Consider the following 15,291-nt stretch of genomic DNA (forward strand, 5'->3'; position numbering starts at 1 on the left):
TTATTCAGAATACATATTATATCAACACATAAATTTTGAGTGTATTCTGCACTACGTAGGTTGAATAGATTTGGTACTTATAATGTAAAAGTGACCTTTTTTGAAGACGGGCCAACTTACTCAGAGAAAAGGTTTCGAACGCACTCGTTACGTAACCTATGACAGCATTTCTTCCTTTCTCGATGGATGATTGGCTATACGTAACGAAGACTAAACCTCTGGCAACAATGACATACAAATGTAAATACAAGCAAAGCAGTACACCTTTATGAACTCTGGAACCTCTCCACTGATAATTGTCATAATGAACAAACCAACAAAATATGTTAATAAATACAAAAACACTTCGATTATTAATCCTAACTCCAAAATAAGTTTCCAAAGAAATTACAGTCTACTTTATAGGTCCCAATCAGATTGACAAGATGTAGGGAATAGTTGGTAATTATCAAAAACATAGTAGACAAGCTTGATTTGATAACTGCTATATCCAATGTCAAGCAATTTTTATTTATTGGCTATCTACCTATTTACTGAAAAAAAAAAAAAAAAATAGCCGGTACCGTATATTGGCTTTAAACCTTCACCAATAATTATCGTCAAAATGGTGACTTCATGAGGCTCCACCCACTTTCGCCTCGTTATAATTCAGGATAAAACTGAAGGCTACCATGGGCATTGTTGGATTAGAAAATTTAACTTCTGGCTATAAAAACTCATTTCTCGAGTAGTTGTAAGAAGTGCTAAATGATCCTCAAAGGAATCCAGCAGTTTGGCCTAAACGTTTAATTCATGTATATTACTGCTATACTGTTGCGGCACTACTGCTACAGTAGTACTACTACGCTAGCACTGATACCCCACCCACATCTTTGTATCGTTCCGCCATTCATAAAGTCTTTGGGTTTCAGAGCCGGTGGCATTTCTGTCTGGTGGATGGGCGGGGCAACATTTAGTCAAGAGGTGTTTGTTTACCTTGCTTACGTAATGAATGTTTTTCGACTCTTGGCTCGTAATCATTGGCCATGGCGTCGGCTAGATCATTTTTACTCTATAAAAATTAAAACTATCGGGTTTAGGTTATTAATAATGCTGACAAAATTTGTGTGTGGTTGTAAAATATACATATGTCAACTTTCAGCTACATCCGATGCTTTGACAAGGAACAAAGTCCAAAAAACCGTGTTACAGAGACTCTGAATCTCATAGTAGATCAGCTGATAAGTCAGTGGGAAGCGGAGCCGTTCTTCTTCTTCTTCTTCTTCTTCTTCTTCTTCTTCTTCTCTCTCTCTCTCTCTCTCTCTCTCTCTTTCCCTCTCTCTCTCTCTCTCTCTTTCTCAGCGCACCGAACACTGACTCGCGAAAGCGTTTTTTTTTTTTTTTTTTTTTACCGTGTTGCATTTGTTATCATGTTTTATCATTATGTTAAATTTATTGTGAAATATTATTTATGTGAATTGGTACTGCTTTTACGTACATATTATAGTAAATATTTTACTGTCTCTTCTTCTCTCCTCAAAAATACCACGACGCAGGATAACTTAAAATCATTCATTCATTATTCCTAAAACATATAAACGCTACCTCCCTCTACCTCAAGTTAACTGTGTATCACCGCAATGAGGAATGATTTTGTTAATCATTTGTGCTAAGTTTTATTGTGAAAAGCTTTGTTCTTTCATTTACTATTTTGTTAATATTGTTCAACTCAAGGTTCAAAGAGTATAGTAGGTCTTGTCAGCGCTGACCCAAAAAAAGCTTCTGCCAGGTCGAGAGCCTGACGTCAACTCAACCTCGCCTTATTAAACTACCACGAGGAAGGTCCTTCATTAATCCAATGGACAACAGCAAATAACTATACGTGTTTGCGGATGCTCAGTGCTCTACATCTAGTTAAGCTTTTTAGAAATAATTCTCTTGACCAAGGATTCTTATTGCCGGATGGTACAGTTGCCTCAAAGTGTTCGTTTACCCTGTCCCCTTCAGTTTCATGATAATGGTCTGGTAACACAGCAATGAAGCCTGTTTGTCTTGTAACGACGGATGTGAATGGTCGAGCTATTGGATGCCAATGTTCATATTTTCTAATCACTACTGTAGACAATATGTTAATGATATACGAATAATAGTTCACATTACCAGTGAACTGAGTTAATGTTAAACAAACAGAAAAATAGTATAGTAACAGAGCAATAAAAATAGCAAATGTAAAAATCATATTCAGTTCTTATTAACCATTATCGTCAACCTTTGTTCCATTCAGGTGTGGCTGTGCAGGCGCTTACTGGGATCCTACTTTTGTTCATGGTAGATCATTATTAGGCCTATGTCTGACATCAAAATACCATGACTGACACTGACATAGTTTCTTTGTCTTCAGCCCTCGAAAATTTAGGCCAATGCCACAATATATATAATGTATGTCATTGGTTTCGATACTAAAAGGCCAGATTCTTCTGACCTTGGCCTAGGCCTACATCTTGAGCAGGACATTCATCGAATGACTCATTAACTTAGTCTAGGGTTCTATGTCCTTGATGATTTAATCTGAAGCCACAATATATTTGATGTGTTTTAACAGAGACTAAACACTGTTCTGCATTGAAGTCTCCAGGGATGTAGATAACTATTTACTGGAAGCAGCATTGGAGTCTCCAGGTCACAGATAACTACTTAGTGGAGGCAGCATTGGAGTCTCCAACAGAAGACGTCAATGCTGCCTCCACCAAGTAGTTATCTGTGACCTGGAGACTCTAATGCTGCTTCCAGTAAGTAGTTATCTACATCCCTGGAGACTTCAATGCATCATCCACTAAGTAGTTATCTGTGACCTGGTGACTCCAATGCTTTCTCTAGTAAGTAGTTATCTACATCCCTGGAGACTTCAATGCATCATCCACTGAGTAGTTATCTGTGACCTGGAGACTCCAATGCTGCCTCTAGTAAGTAGTTATCTACATCCCTGGAGACTTCAATGCATCATCCACTAAGTAGTTATCTGTGACCTGGAGACTCCAATACTGCCTTCTAGTAAGTAGTTATCTTACATCCCTGGAGACTTGCAATGCCTGCCTCCACTAAGTTAGTTTATCTGTGACCTGGTGACCCCTCCAATGCTGCATCTAGTAAGTAGTTATCTTACCATCCCTGGAGACTTCAATTGCATCGATCCACTAAGTAGTTTATCTGTTGACCTGGTAGACTTCCAATTACTGCCTCTAGTAAGTAGTTTAATCTACATCCCTGGAGGAAAGGGGAAACTTTTTTTTTCAATGCTGCCCTCACTAAAGGTAGTTTATCTGGTTGACCTTCGGTGACACTCCAATGCTTTTCTCTAGTAAGTAGTTATCTACATCCCTGGAGGACTTCAATGCATCAATCCCACTAAGTAGTTATCCTGGTGACCTGGAGACTCCAATTACTGCCCTCTAAGCATTAATGAGTTAATCTACATCCCTGGAGACTTCAATGCTTGCCTCCACTAAGTAGTTATCTGTGACCTGGAGACTCGAATGCTTGCCTCTAGTAAAGTTAGGTTATCTTACATCCCTGGATCACTTAAATCCAATTGCTTGCCTCCACTAAATAGTTACCTTGTGACCTGGAGACTTCAATGCTGCCTCTATGTAAGTAGTTTATCTGTGACCTGGAGACTCCAATGCTGCCATCCACTAAGTAGTTAGTCTACATCCCTGGAGCACTTCAACTGCTACATCCCAACTAAGTAGTTTATCTGTGAACCTGGAGACTCTAATGCCTGCCCCTCTAATAAGTAGTTATCTACACCTTGGAGACTCCAATGCTGACCTCTAATAAGTAGTTTATCTACATCCCATGGAGACTTCAACATGCATCATCCACTAGGTAGTTATCTGTGATTTCTTGGGGTGTCCAATGCTGCCTCTAGTCAAGTAGTTATCTGTGACCTGGAAGTCCTCCAATGCTGCCTCCCACTTAAAGTAGTTTATCTGTGGACCCTTCAGACTCCAAATAGCTGCCTCTAATAAGTAAGTTATCTACATCCCTGGAGGCCTCCAATGCTGCCTCTAATTAAAGTAAGTTATTCTACATCCCTGGGAGACTTCAAATGCTAACATCCCACTAAAGTACGTTATCTGTGGACCATGGAAGACTTCAGATGCTGCCTCCCACTAAGTAGTTATCTGTGACCTGGAGACTTCAATGCTGCCTCCACACCTAAAGTAGTTATCCTGTGACCCTGGAAGACTCCAATGCTGCCTCCAACTAAGTAGTTTATCTGTGGACCTGGAGACTCCAATGCTGCCTCTAATAAGTAGGTTATCTACATCCCGTGGGAGACTTCAATGCTACATCCACTAAAGTCGTTATCTGTGACCTGGGACGACTCCAATGCTGCCTCTAGGTAACAGTCAGTTATCTACCATTCATGGAGACTTCAATGGCTGCCTCTAGTAAGTTAGTTTACTACATCCCTGAGACTTCCAAATGCCATGCCTCCGCTAAGTAGTTATCTGTGACCTGGAGACTCCAATGCTGCCTCTAATAAGTAGTTATCTACATCCCCTGGAGACTTCAATGCTGCCTCCCCACTAAGAGTTATCGTGACCTGGAGACTCCAATGCTGCCTCTAATAAGTAGTTATCTACAGCCCTGGAGACTTCAATGCTGCCTCCACTAAGTAGTTATCTCTGACCTGAGACCAATGGCTGCCTCTAATAAGTAGTTATCTACAACCCTGAGACTTCAATGCTGCCTCCTAACTAAGTAGTTATACTGTGACCTGGAGACTTCAATGCTGCCATCCAGTAATAGTTATTACAGCCCTTGGAGCCTTCAATGCTGCCTCCACCTAAGGTAGTTATCTGTGCCAACCTGAGGGACTCCAAGCTGCATTCTAGTAAGTTAGTTATCTACATCCCTGGAGACTTCAATGCTGCCTCCACTAAGTAATTATCTGTGACCTGGAGACTCCAATGCTGCCTCTAATAAGTAGTTATCTACATCCCTGGAGACTTCAATGCTGCCTCCACTAAGTAGTTATCTGTGACCTGGAGACTCCAATGCTGCCTCTAATAAGTAGTTATCTACATCGCTGGAGACTTCAATGCTGCCTCCACTAAGTAGTTATCTGTGACCTGGAGACTCTAATGCTGCTTCCAGTAAGTAGTTATCTACATCCCTGGAGACTTCAATGCTGTCTCTACTAAGTAGTTATCTGTGACCTGGAGACTTCAATGCTGCCTCCACTAAGTAGTTATCTGTGACCTGGAGACTCCAATGCTGCCTCTAGTAAGTAGTTATCTACATCCCTGGAGACTCCAATGCTGCCTCTAATAAGTAGTTATCTAGATCCCTGGAGACTCCCATGCTGCCTCTAGTAAGTAGTTATCTACATCCCTGGAGACTCCCATGCTGCCTCTAGTAAGTAGTTATCTACATCCCTGGAGACTCCAATGCTGCCTCTAATAAGTAGTTATCTACATCCCTGGAGACTTCAATACTGTCTCTACTAAGTAGTTATCTGTGACCTGGAGACTCCAATGCTGCCTCGACTAAGTAGTTATCTGTGACCTGGTGACTCCAATGCTGCCTCTAGTAAGTAGTTATCTACATCCCTGGAGACTCCAATGCTGCCTCTAATAAGTAGTTATCTAGATCCCTGGAGACTCCCATGCTGCCTCTAGTAAGTAGTTATCTACATCCCTGGAGACTCCAATGCTGCCTCTAATAAGTAGTTATCTACATCCCTGGAGACTTCAATGCTGTCTCTACTAAGTAGTTATCTGTGACCTGGAGACTTCAATGCTGCCTCCACTAAGTAGTTATCTGTGACCTGGTGACTCCAATGCTGCCTCTAATAAGTAGTTATCTACAGCCCTGGAGACTTCAATGCTGCCTCCACTAAGTAGTTATCTGTGACCTGGTGACTCCAATGCTGCCTCTAGTAAGTAGTTATCTACATCCCTGGAGACTTCAATGCTGCCTCCATTTAGTAGTTATCTGTGACATGGATACTCCAATGCTGCCTCTAATGAGTAGTTATCTACATCCCTGGAGACTTCAATGCTGCCCCCACTAAGTAGTTATCTGTGACCTGGAGACTCCAATGCTGCCTCTAGTAAGTAGTTATCTACATCCCTGGAGACTTCAATGCTGCCTCCACTAAGTAGTTATCTGTGACCTGGAGACTCCAATGCTCCTTCCAGTAAGTAGTTGTCTGTGTTCCTGGAGACTTCAATGCTTCCTCCACTAAGTAGTTATCTGTGACCTGGATATTCCAATGTTGCTTCCAGTAAGTAGTTATCTACATCCTTGGAGACTTCAATGCTGCCTCCACTAAGTAGTTATCTGAGACCTGGAGACTCCATTGCTGCCTCTAGTAAGTAGTTATCTGTGTCCGGGAGACTTCAACGATGCCTTCAGTAAGTAGTTATCTATATTCCTGGAGACTTCAATGTTTCTCTTCAGTAAGTAGTTATCTATATCCCTGGAGACTCCAATGCTGCCTCTAGTAAGTAGTTATCTACATCCCTGGAGACTTCAATGCTGCTTCCAATAAGTAGTTATCTACATACCTGGAGACTTTCAATGCTGCCTCCAGTAAGTAGTTATCTATAATCCTGTAGACTCAATGCTGGTTCCAGTAAGTAGTTATCTGTGTTCCTGGAGACTTCAATTCTGCCTCCAGTAAGTAGTTATCTACATACATGGAGACTCCAATGCTGTCAACAGGAAGTAGTTATCTATATTCCTGTAGTCTCCAATGCTGCCTCCAGTAAGTAGTTATGTGTTCCTGGAGACTCCAGTGCTGCCTCCAGTAAGTAGTTATCTATATCCCTGGAGAAATCAATGCTACCTACAGTAAGTAGTAATCTATTCCTGGAGACTTTAATGCTGCCTCCAGTAAGTAATTATCTATATCCCTGGAGACATCAATGCTGCCTCCAGTAAGTAGTTATCTGTGTCCCGGAAACTTCAATGCTGCCTCCAGTAAGTAGTTATCTATGTTCCTAGAGACTTCAATGCTGCCTCTGGTAAGTAGTTATGTGTTCCTGGTGACTTCAATGCTGCCTCCAGTAAGTAGTTATCCATAAATCCCTGGAGACTCCAATGCTGCCTCCACTAAGTAGTTATCTGTGTTTTTGGAAACTTCAATGCTGCCTCCAGTAAGTAGTTATACATATTCCTAGAGACTTCTATGCTTCTCTCCAGTAAGTTGTTATCCATATCCCTGGAGACTTCAATGCTCTCTCCAGTAAGTAGTTATACATATTCCTAGAGACTTCTATGCTTCTCTCCAGTAAGTTGTTATCCATATTCCTGGAGACTTCAATGCTGCCTCCAGTAAGTAGTTATCTGTGTTCCTAGAGACTTCAATGCTGTTTCCAGTAAGTAGTTATCCATATCCCTGAAGGGACTTCAAAATTGGGCTTTTTGTCCTCCAGTAAAGCAGTTTATCCATATTACTGGAGACGTCAATGGTGCCTCCAGTAAGTAGTTATCAATATTCCTGGAGACTTCAATGCTGCCTCCACTAAGTAGTTATCTGTGTTCCTGAAGACTTTAATGCTGTCTCCAGTAAGTAGTTATCTGTGTTCCTGGAGATTTCAATGCTGTCTCCAGTAAGTAGTTATCTATGTTCCTGGAGACTTCAATGCTGCCTCCAGTAAGTAGTTATCTGTGTTCCTGGAGACTTCAATGCTGCCTCCAGAAAGTAGTGATCTATATTCCCGGAGACTTCAATGGTGCCTCCAGTAAGTAGTTATCCATATCCATGGAGACTTCAATGCTGCCTCCAGTAAGTAGTTATCTCTGTTCCTGGAGACTTTAATGCTGCCACAAGTAAGTAGTTATCTGTGTTCCTGGAGACTTCAATGCTGCCTTCAGTAAGTAGTGATCTATATTCCTGAGACTTCAATGCTGCCTCCAGTAGGTAGTGATCTACATTCATGGATGATTCAATGATGCCTCCAGTAATAAGGGTGATCGTACTTCATTCCATGGAGACTTCACTGCTGCCTCTAGTAAGTAGTGATCTACATTCATGGAGGCTTCAATGATGCCTCCAGTAAGTAGCTATCCATATTTCTGTAGACTGTAATGGTGCCTCCAGTAAGTAGTTATCTACATTTGTGTAGACTTTAATTTTTCTCTCTAGTAAGGTGTTATCCATATTCCTTGAGAATGGGCCACAGTTAAGGACTGAAAGTACATAAGTTTTAGTAAAATACTATATTAATAAGTTTTAGTATAATACTATATTAATACTCACAAGTAAACTATTTATGCTCAGTAATCTTGTGGGTTTCTTTTTTCAATATAAGGAATTTTACGAGAATGGAAATTTGACAAAAAAAGGACATATAGCTTCAATCAATCTGTACTGCTTGAGTCCTATAACAAAGGCTAATATGAAATTATGGTTGTGAAAAACACTGAATATGAAAATTGTGTATTACTACATAGTTTTTAGATAGGTGCTATAAATTCATTTATGAAACCAGCTGATTTTAATAAAGAAAACTCATAATTATATATTTACAAAAAGCTTGGGTGTTTTACTCTTTAGCAATGATTATGACCAAGGACCAGCTCAAATGAGGGGAGAAATTTACCCATTTAAGGTAAATGTAAAGAAATATAATCAAAACCTGACAAATAATGAAAACAAAAGCAATTCAATCCAGCTCTTATTTCGAAGACACAGCAATATTGGTGAGGGTGTGAAATTGACACTAAATAATGATCTACCATGGACAAAAGTATGATCCCAGCAAATGCCTGTAGCAGCCACAGTTGAATGGAACAAAGGTTGATGATTATGGTTAGTAAGCACTGAATATGATTTTCACCATTCATATTTTTATTATTCTGTTTTTATACGATTTTTCTATATATTTAACAACTTAATTCACTTGTAATGTAAACTATTATTCTTATATCAATATCATTAACACATTGTTTACAGTAGTGACTAGAAAATATGAGCATTGGTAATTAATATCTCGACCATTCACGTTTGTCGTTACAAGACAAACAGGCTTTATTGCTGTGTTACCAGACCATTTTCATGAAACATAAGGGGATGGGGTAAATGAACACTTCAAGGCAACTGTATGTAGTACGTAGGCTACGCTCACAATGTTTCAGTTAGAGAACTAATGAAGAGGAATGAAGTGATCTTCGGACAGCTTATAAACTTTCTGAAAAACATATCAATGTTATTATAGGTATGCAACGAATGATAAAAAATCATCAAGAAATACTTACGTGACTAAACCTGTAAATGCAAGACAAAATCTTTCAAGACATGAGTAGAACCGCTAGAGAAATGAAAATGATGAAAAGTACAATGCTCTATCCTTTGTCTAGCTTGCTGAAAATGACAAAATAAAAACTTGGCATGATATTTACTTTAAATTACAGACTAAATCAGCTTGGGTTGGGGCACTTTTTTGGTTGCAAAAGTCAAAAGGAGCGTGCGATCAGCACCCATCACCAGTTGCATTTAAACGTCGTCTCAGAGCCCACCTTTTAGGAAAAGACAGCACACTTGTAAGCTCAAAGAGCAACGTTTAAAACTGCAACAGTGAAAATGTAACATCCGCCTCATTTTCCCACGTCCCTGACAAGCAAGACGCATCATTCGAAGACGAAGGAAATTCCCTCCAGAAAGAACCCAATATTTCAGGAATTTTATTTTGCTTACCAGAATTTAATACGGATGATCAAAGTGATGACTTCAAAGACCGGGAATTTGAAGAACAAACATGGGAAGATGCCATATGTTGGCGGGTTTACTGCTCGCAAGTTTCCACAACTGGAACATTTAAGAGCAAAAGTAACAAAGGAAGATGACACAAAGATTGGTGCCATAAGCTTTAGTGAGGGGAAACTAATGAAACCTAGTGTTTCTTGATCATTTGAAATGTATGGATAGGATGTTTGATTCTCACCATGGGAGGAAAATGTTTTAACAGCCTTCAAAGGCAATAATTAAATTAGCTGATATAATTAGCAGTCACATCCAAATAACTTCAGAAGTCGAAATATTTTGTTCTATGCCATACAGTTTTTTTGACCAGACACATTAGTAGTTCCAGAAAAGTTGTGTATAGATTGAAAAAGTTAGCGACATAGCTATACATGTGCAATGTGATTTTATGGAGATCTGCTAAATGTGTAATTTAGACACATTTATATTATTGTTTAGAATGTTCTTTAGAACTCGCTCATAATTATTTAAAATATGAAAATATAGTTTTTATTCTGATTATTATTTTCCTTCGGAAACAGATAATAGTATTTAATAACGGATGAAAAGAAGAAAGCAAAGGTAGGTTTTCTATGATTTCAATGTTATTTGGCGAAAATGTTCTAATGATCTCTCCTATGATTATTCTTTTTAACATAGTAGAATGAAGAACCTACATCTGACTATTAATTTAATTATCGAATAGCTTAGAGTATTTAGAAAAATAACAAAAAGAGAAAGTAAAGGCCGGATTGCTATAGGTTAAGTGACCTGACTGCGGTTATGGTGACGTCACGCACGTAGTAGTTTAATCCTGTACCCCAGTTTAAGCTACGCATGACAAGACCTTATATTCTCTAGACCTTGGTTCAACTAGACCATCTAACTCGGCACACCGAGCACTGGCTTAATTAAGACCTTTTTTTCCACTTTTTTCTGTATTGCATTTGATTGCTTTCATATTTTATCATTACGTTCAATTTATTGTGAAATAACATTTCATTTTTTATGTGAATTGGAACTGCTTTTACGTACATATTATAGTAAAGATTTTACTGCCTCTTCTTCTCTCCTCAACAATACCACGACGCACGATAACTTAAAATCATTCATTCCTTATTCCTAAAAATTATAAACGCTCCCTCCCTCTACCCCAAGTTAACTGTGTATCACCGCAATGACAAATGATTTTGCTAATCTTTTGTGCTAAATTTTACTGTGAAAAGCTTTGTTCTTTCATTTACTATTTTGCCAATATTGTTCAACTAGACAGTCTCACTCGGCGCACTGGACACTGGCTCAATTAAGACTTTTTTTTTTTTTTTTTAGTATTGCGTTTGATTGTTTTCATACTTTATCATTACGTTAAATTTACTGAGAAATTCCCTTTTTATGTGAATTGTTATTGCTTTTACATACATACAGTAATATTTTAACTCTCTCTTCTTCTCCTCAACATATCAACCCTCCCTCTTTCAGTCTCAAGTCAGCTGGGCGTGACGTCACTGCGGTTACGTAGGATTTTATACATCTTTTATGCTAAATGTTATATTGAAAGCTAAATCTTATATTAAATGCTTTATACTTTAATGTATTTTGTCGAATATTGTTATCATTAAACTATATATTATAAATGAAGAAATAAATTAATACAGTTTAACTTGTAAGACCCAGTATGCCGTCGAATACAAGTATAAAGTAGATAATCTGTCAGTTCGAAGTACGAGCATTTGTTCGACAAACGATAACAAAATTTTCTCAAAAATTTTGCTCGAAAAACGGAAAGTTTGACATATGAAAGGTTCGACAGACGAGGTACCACTGTATATATATTACGTAATTTGATACTTTGAAACCTTGTCGTTACTCAAGGATCTAGAAACGCTACGGCCTTCAATATCCAACATCACTGTGGTGAATGAAAGTTTTATGATTTAATTTTTTTTACACTCATAAGGTAATTTGTGATTGTATAAAATTTGACAAAATTCAGTATGTAAAGAAATAAGAAAAATATATGTATACATATCATGTCTAAGGGACGACACGTCTTATGCACCACTTCCTGATTTCTTTGATGTCTCTACTTTCCTTAATTCTTTCCGATATGAAGGTCTTATATTTATTATTTATCTTCTTGTTCGCCATTTCTTTTGTTGCATCAGGACACTTTTTTCTTTAGTTTGTCAGAAAATTCTTTACTTTTTATATTCCACAGACATTGCTACGACTAATAAATCTCGAAGAACCCCTCCAGAACTCTTTATCTACCGAAAGTCTGACATGTTGAACGACATCCTCTTCTGTGCCGTTTCTTGGTAAATGAACCTTACTAAGATCGCTGTGGTGTGGCTTGTACAAATAATATCATACAATGCCAATTTTCATGTTATGGTGATCATATTAGCTTCATGGAGTCTATTGAAATAGTTTTCATTTCTTGAAATGTGGTTCTTTGTTTGCATCATATATTTTGAATTTATCTTATTTCGTATATTCTTCGTTAAAACCTCCGTTTCATTAATGAAAATGAAGATATGACATATTTTTTTCCCCGGCGATGCCAGATCTGAGTTTAGGGGACTTATGATTTTTAAGAGGATTTTAAATGTCATGGTCAATATCATTAAAGGATATTTGCTCTCGATCACCCACTGTGATAAGTATGGGCAGCCCAGCCCAAGTGACTCCCGTAAACGTCTTCACCCACCACCTGAGGCCAAGGAAATAGTCTATAATTTCCTGAAATACTTCATTTTATAAAAACATCATGAAGGTCCTGTGACTCATGTTTCGAAGCTATCCAGAGAACATCTGAAACAACAAAAGTGTCAGAAATGACTATTCGTAGACTTAACAAGGAAGCAAGAGAGGCGGGAAATATAGTGGAATCTCCAGTGTTTCAAAAACGAAAAGAAAGTGAGTCCTGTGACTGACTTGGATGATTTTGATAAAAATGTTATGCAAAGAAGGAATGAGTGGTTGTCTTTTCTAAGGGCATAAGAGATCGATTGACTTACGAATTTATGTCTCAAGTCCAAACACCGGAGCCAACAGGCCATTCAGCGCATCTATAATTATAGAAAGAGAAAGAATAGCTAAATAGAATCTGGAATAAAAAAAAAAGTTAACAGGGAAGAAGCAAACCCTTTCCCTCGACTCCCAAGGTCTAAAGCGAATCTTCCTAAAAAGGATTATATCTGCGGGAAGCATTTGATGGGACTTACATACCCGTAGATATGCCTTTTCTACCTGGCCCCACCAGAGCGATCTTAGAAAAGTAAACGCACTATAGTTTATCAAGCCTTGTCGAAGACACCACTCACGGTCAAACTATCAGTTCTGAACGACTTAATCTGAAAAACCCCTATTGTCGTGCCGGACCGTGAGTTACCTTGATTCAAACCTCAACTGTCAGGTTTGTCGATCCGGCTTGACTGCTGGCTTGATCAGATCTGACTTGACTAAAAAACACCCCACTCACATTCAAACTTGCTTAAACCCAGCCCAATTCGATCGGGCATGACAGATCCCATCTGATGTGAGTGGCCGGCCTAAGTTGGGAGTTCTGAATTCAGGCACCAACGTAATTCAACGTATTTCTCAGGGTCTTTTTGTTAACATTTTTTATTCAGCTGTACCCGCAACAATATTGTTGTATAATAAATGTCTACAATAATTTTGTTTTTTGTAGTTAATGTTGAAGTATACGGGTCAGTATATTGTGCCTAGTTTCTGTGTCATAGTAATCTTGATGCCTGGGATTACGGTGGGTATTAACGAGAATTTTAGGTAACTGATATTACGAAGAGCATTACTCACGAAAATTCAATACTATGGTGATATAAATAATTTCCTCATTTTGGAAATTGGGTGTGCTGATATAGATTTAAGGATTAAACTTAACACTTTATATCGTTATATGCTGTTGATTGTAAGGTAATGATTTTTATGAAGATGCTGACACAGAAGGCTTTAAATTATATTTAAAATCTAGCGGTTCAAGTTCACTGCTATGCAAGAGAATGTTTTTAGAGTGAGGTTTAGGAATGAAGAGGACTTTTGCATAAGAAGATAAAACGGCTAAAATATTTAAAGAGTTGCCGAGTTATGTTCAGAAACTGTAATAAGGTAATTATTTTAGCAAACAATCCATATATGTATGAGCTAACTTAGTCTGAAGGGTTACTCGGTAAGCAACACTATAGCTAGTTAAAAAGAAGAGGAAAAAGTTTTGCTCTTTGGATGAATCTGTGAAAAAATTTATGCCTTTGTAGTTGCTGCTATAGAATTATGAGTTGTTTATTTATCAAAACTCCCTTAAATATTTAGGGATCTATTCGTATCTATAAACAAACAATGTAAAACTTTTATGTATACATTTTCTTTGGTTTCAAATCTGTGGAAACCAGTTTATTTTTCTATTTTGTAGTCTTTCGCCGGTATTCCCTTATACTTTTAAGTTCATTCATATAATAGCGTAATAGATTACTTTTGTTTGAATAGATAAATACAAAACTTAAATAGCCGTTTTTATAATTTCGCGGCTTGGCTTAAACATTTATAGTTAGCGTTATAATTAAATTTTCTTTGTTGGCCTTAATTACATTAAAAGAAAATGTAAATAAATGTTATGGGTAACTTAGTAAAACTGGAGAAGCTGTTGCAGCTTTGCTCGGAAAATCTATCGGTACTTTTAATGGTTTTCTTTCGTTAGTCTAAATAGTATACACATTTTACTAGATAAAAGTAATCAAGGCAGTAATAAAAATTGTTACATATTATAGAATTACGAATGTTTTAGTATTTTAGAAAATAAATCACACCTGTTACTATATAGACTATGACAACTAGGAGATTCAAATAAACATTAGTAGATTCAAGAATTGTGGCTATGTTGGTTGCCAGAAAATTTACACCGAAAAAACTGAAATAGAGAAAACAATCTATGGAAGAAACAAGCATAGCAGATGCTGATGTAGTTAAGGAGAATGGAGAATATATCAAAGTTAAATGAAGACTGTAGACAACTAGACTTGAAAGACTAATTATCATGATACATAGTTTAAGCATAATTCTAGATCTGACTAACAGCCAGTGGAACTCGAACAATACAGGGGTAATCCTATCCCGAGTAGCGACAACCTTCATTAATCTTACCGTTCTGTATAGGATATTTTGTAGTCCTGAAGTAATCTCCGGTTCAGCTTTGAGCGCCATATTATTTTGTCTTTATTTTTATCTGACTGTTATTACTACTGATGTGAAAATGTCTCTGTCTGCTGATTTTAACTTAGGTGTTATTTTCTTCACTTTTTTTTTTTTTTTTTTTTTTTTTTTTTTTTTTTTAAATAAGGTCGTGCCATTCTGTAGTTGTACATTTTGAATAATAGTCTGCTTCCACTATAACTAATGCTGAACTCTGGGAAGCACTGCTGTCGTAATTTGAGCTTTTATTTCCGAACTAGAGCGAGTAGGAAGTCATACATAGGCTTGTGTAAATATCCGAGGCGTTAAAAAACTAAACAATTTATTTTATAGACGTGAGAGCACAT

The sequence above is a fragment of the Macrobrachium nipponense genome, chromosome 11 (assembly GCF_015104395.2).
Source record: "Macrobrachium nipponense isolate FS-2020 chromosome 11, ASM1510439v2, whole genome shotgun sequence".
Lineage (NCBI taxonomy): Eukaryota > Metazoa > Arthropoda > Malacostraca > Decapoda > Palaemonidae > Macrobrachium > Macrobrachium nipponense.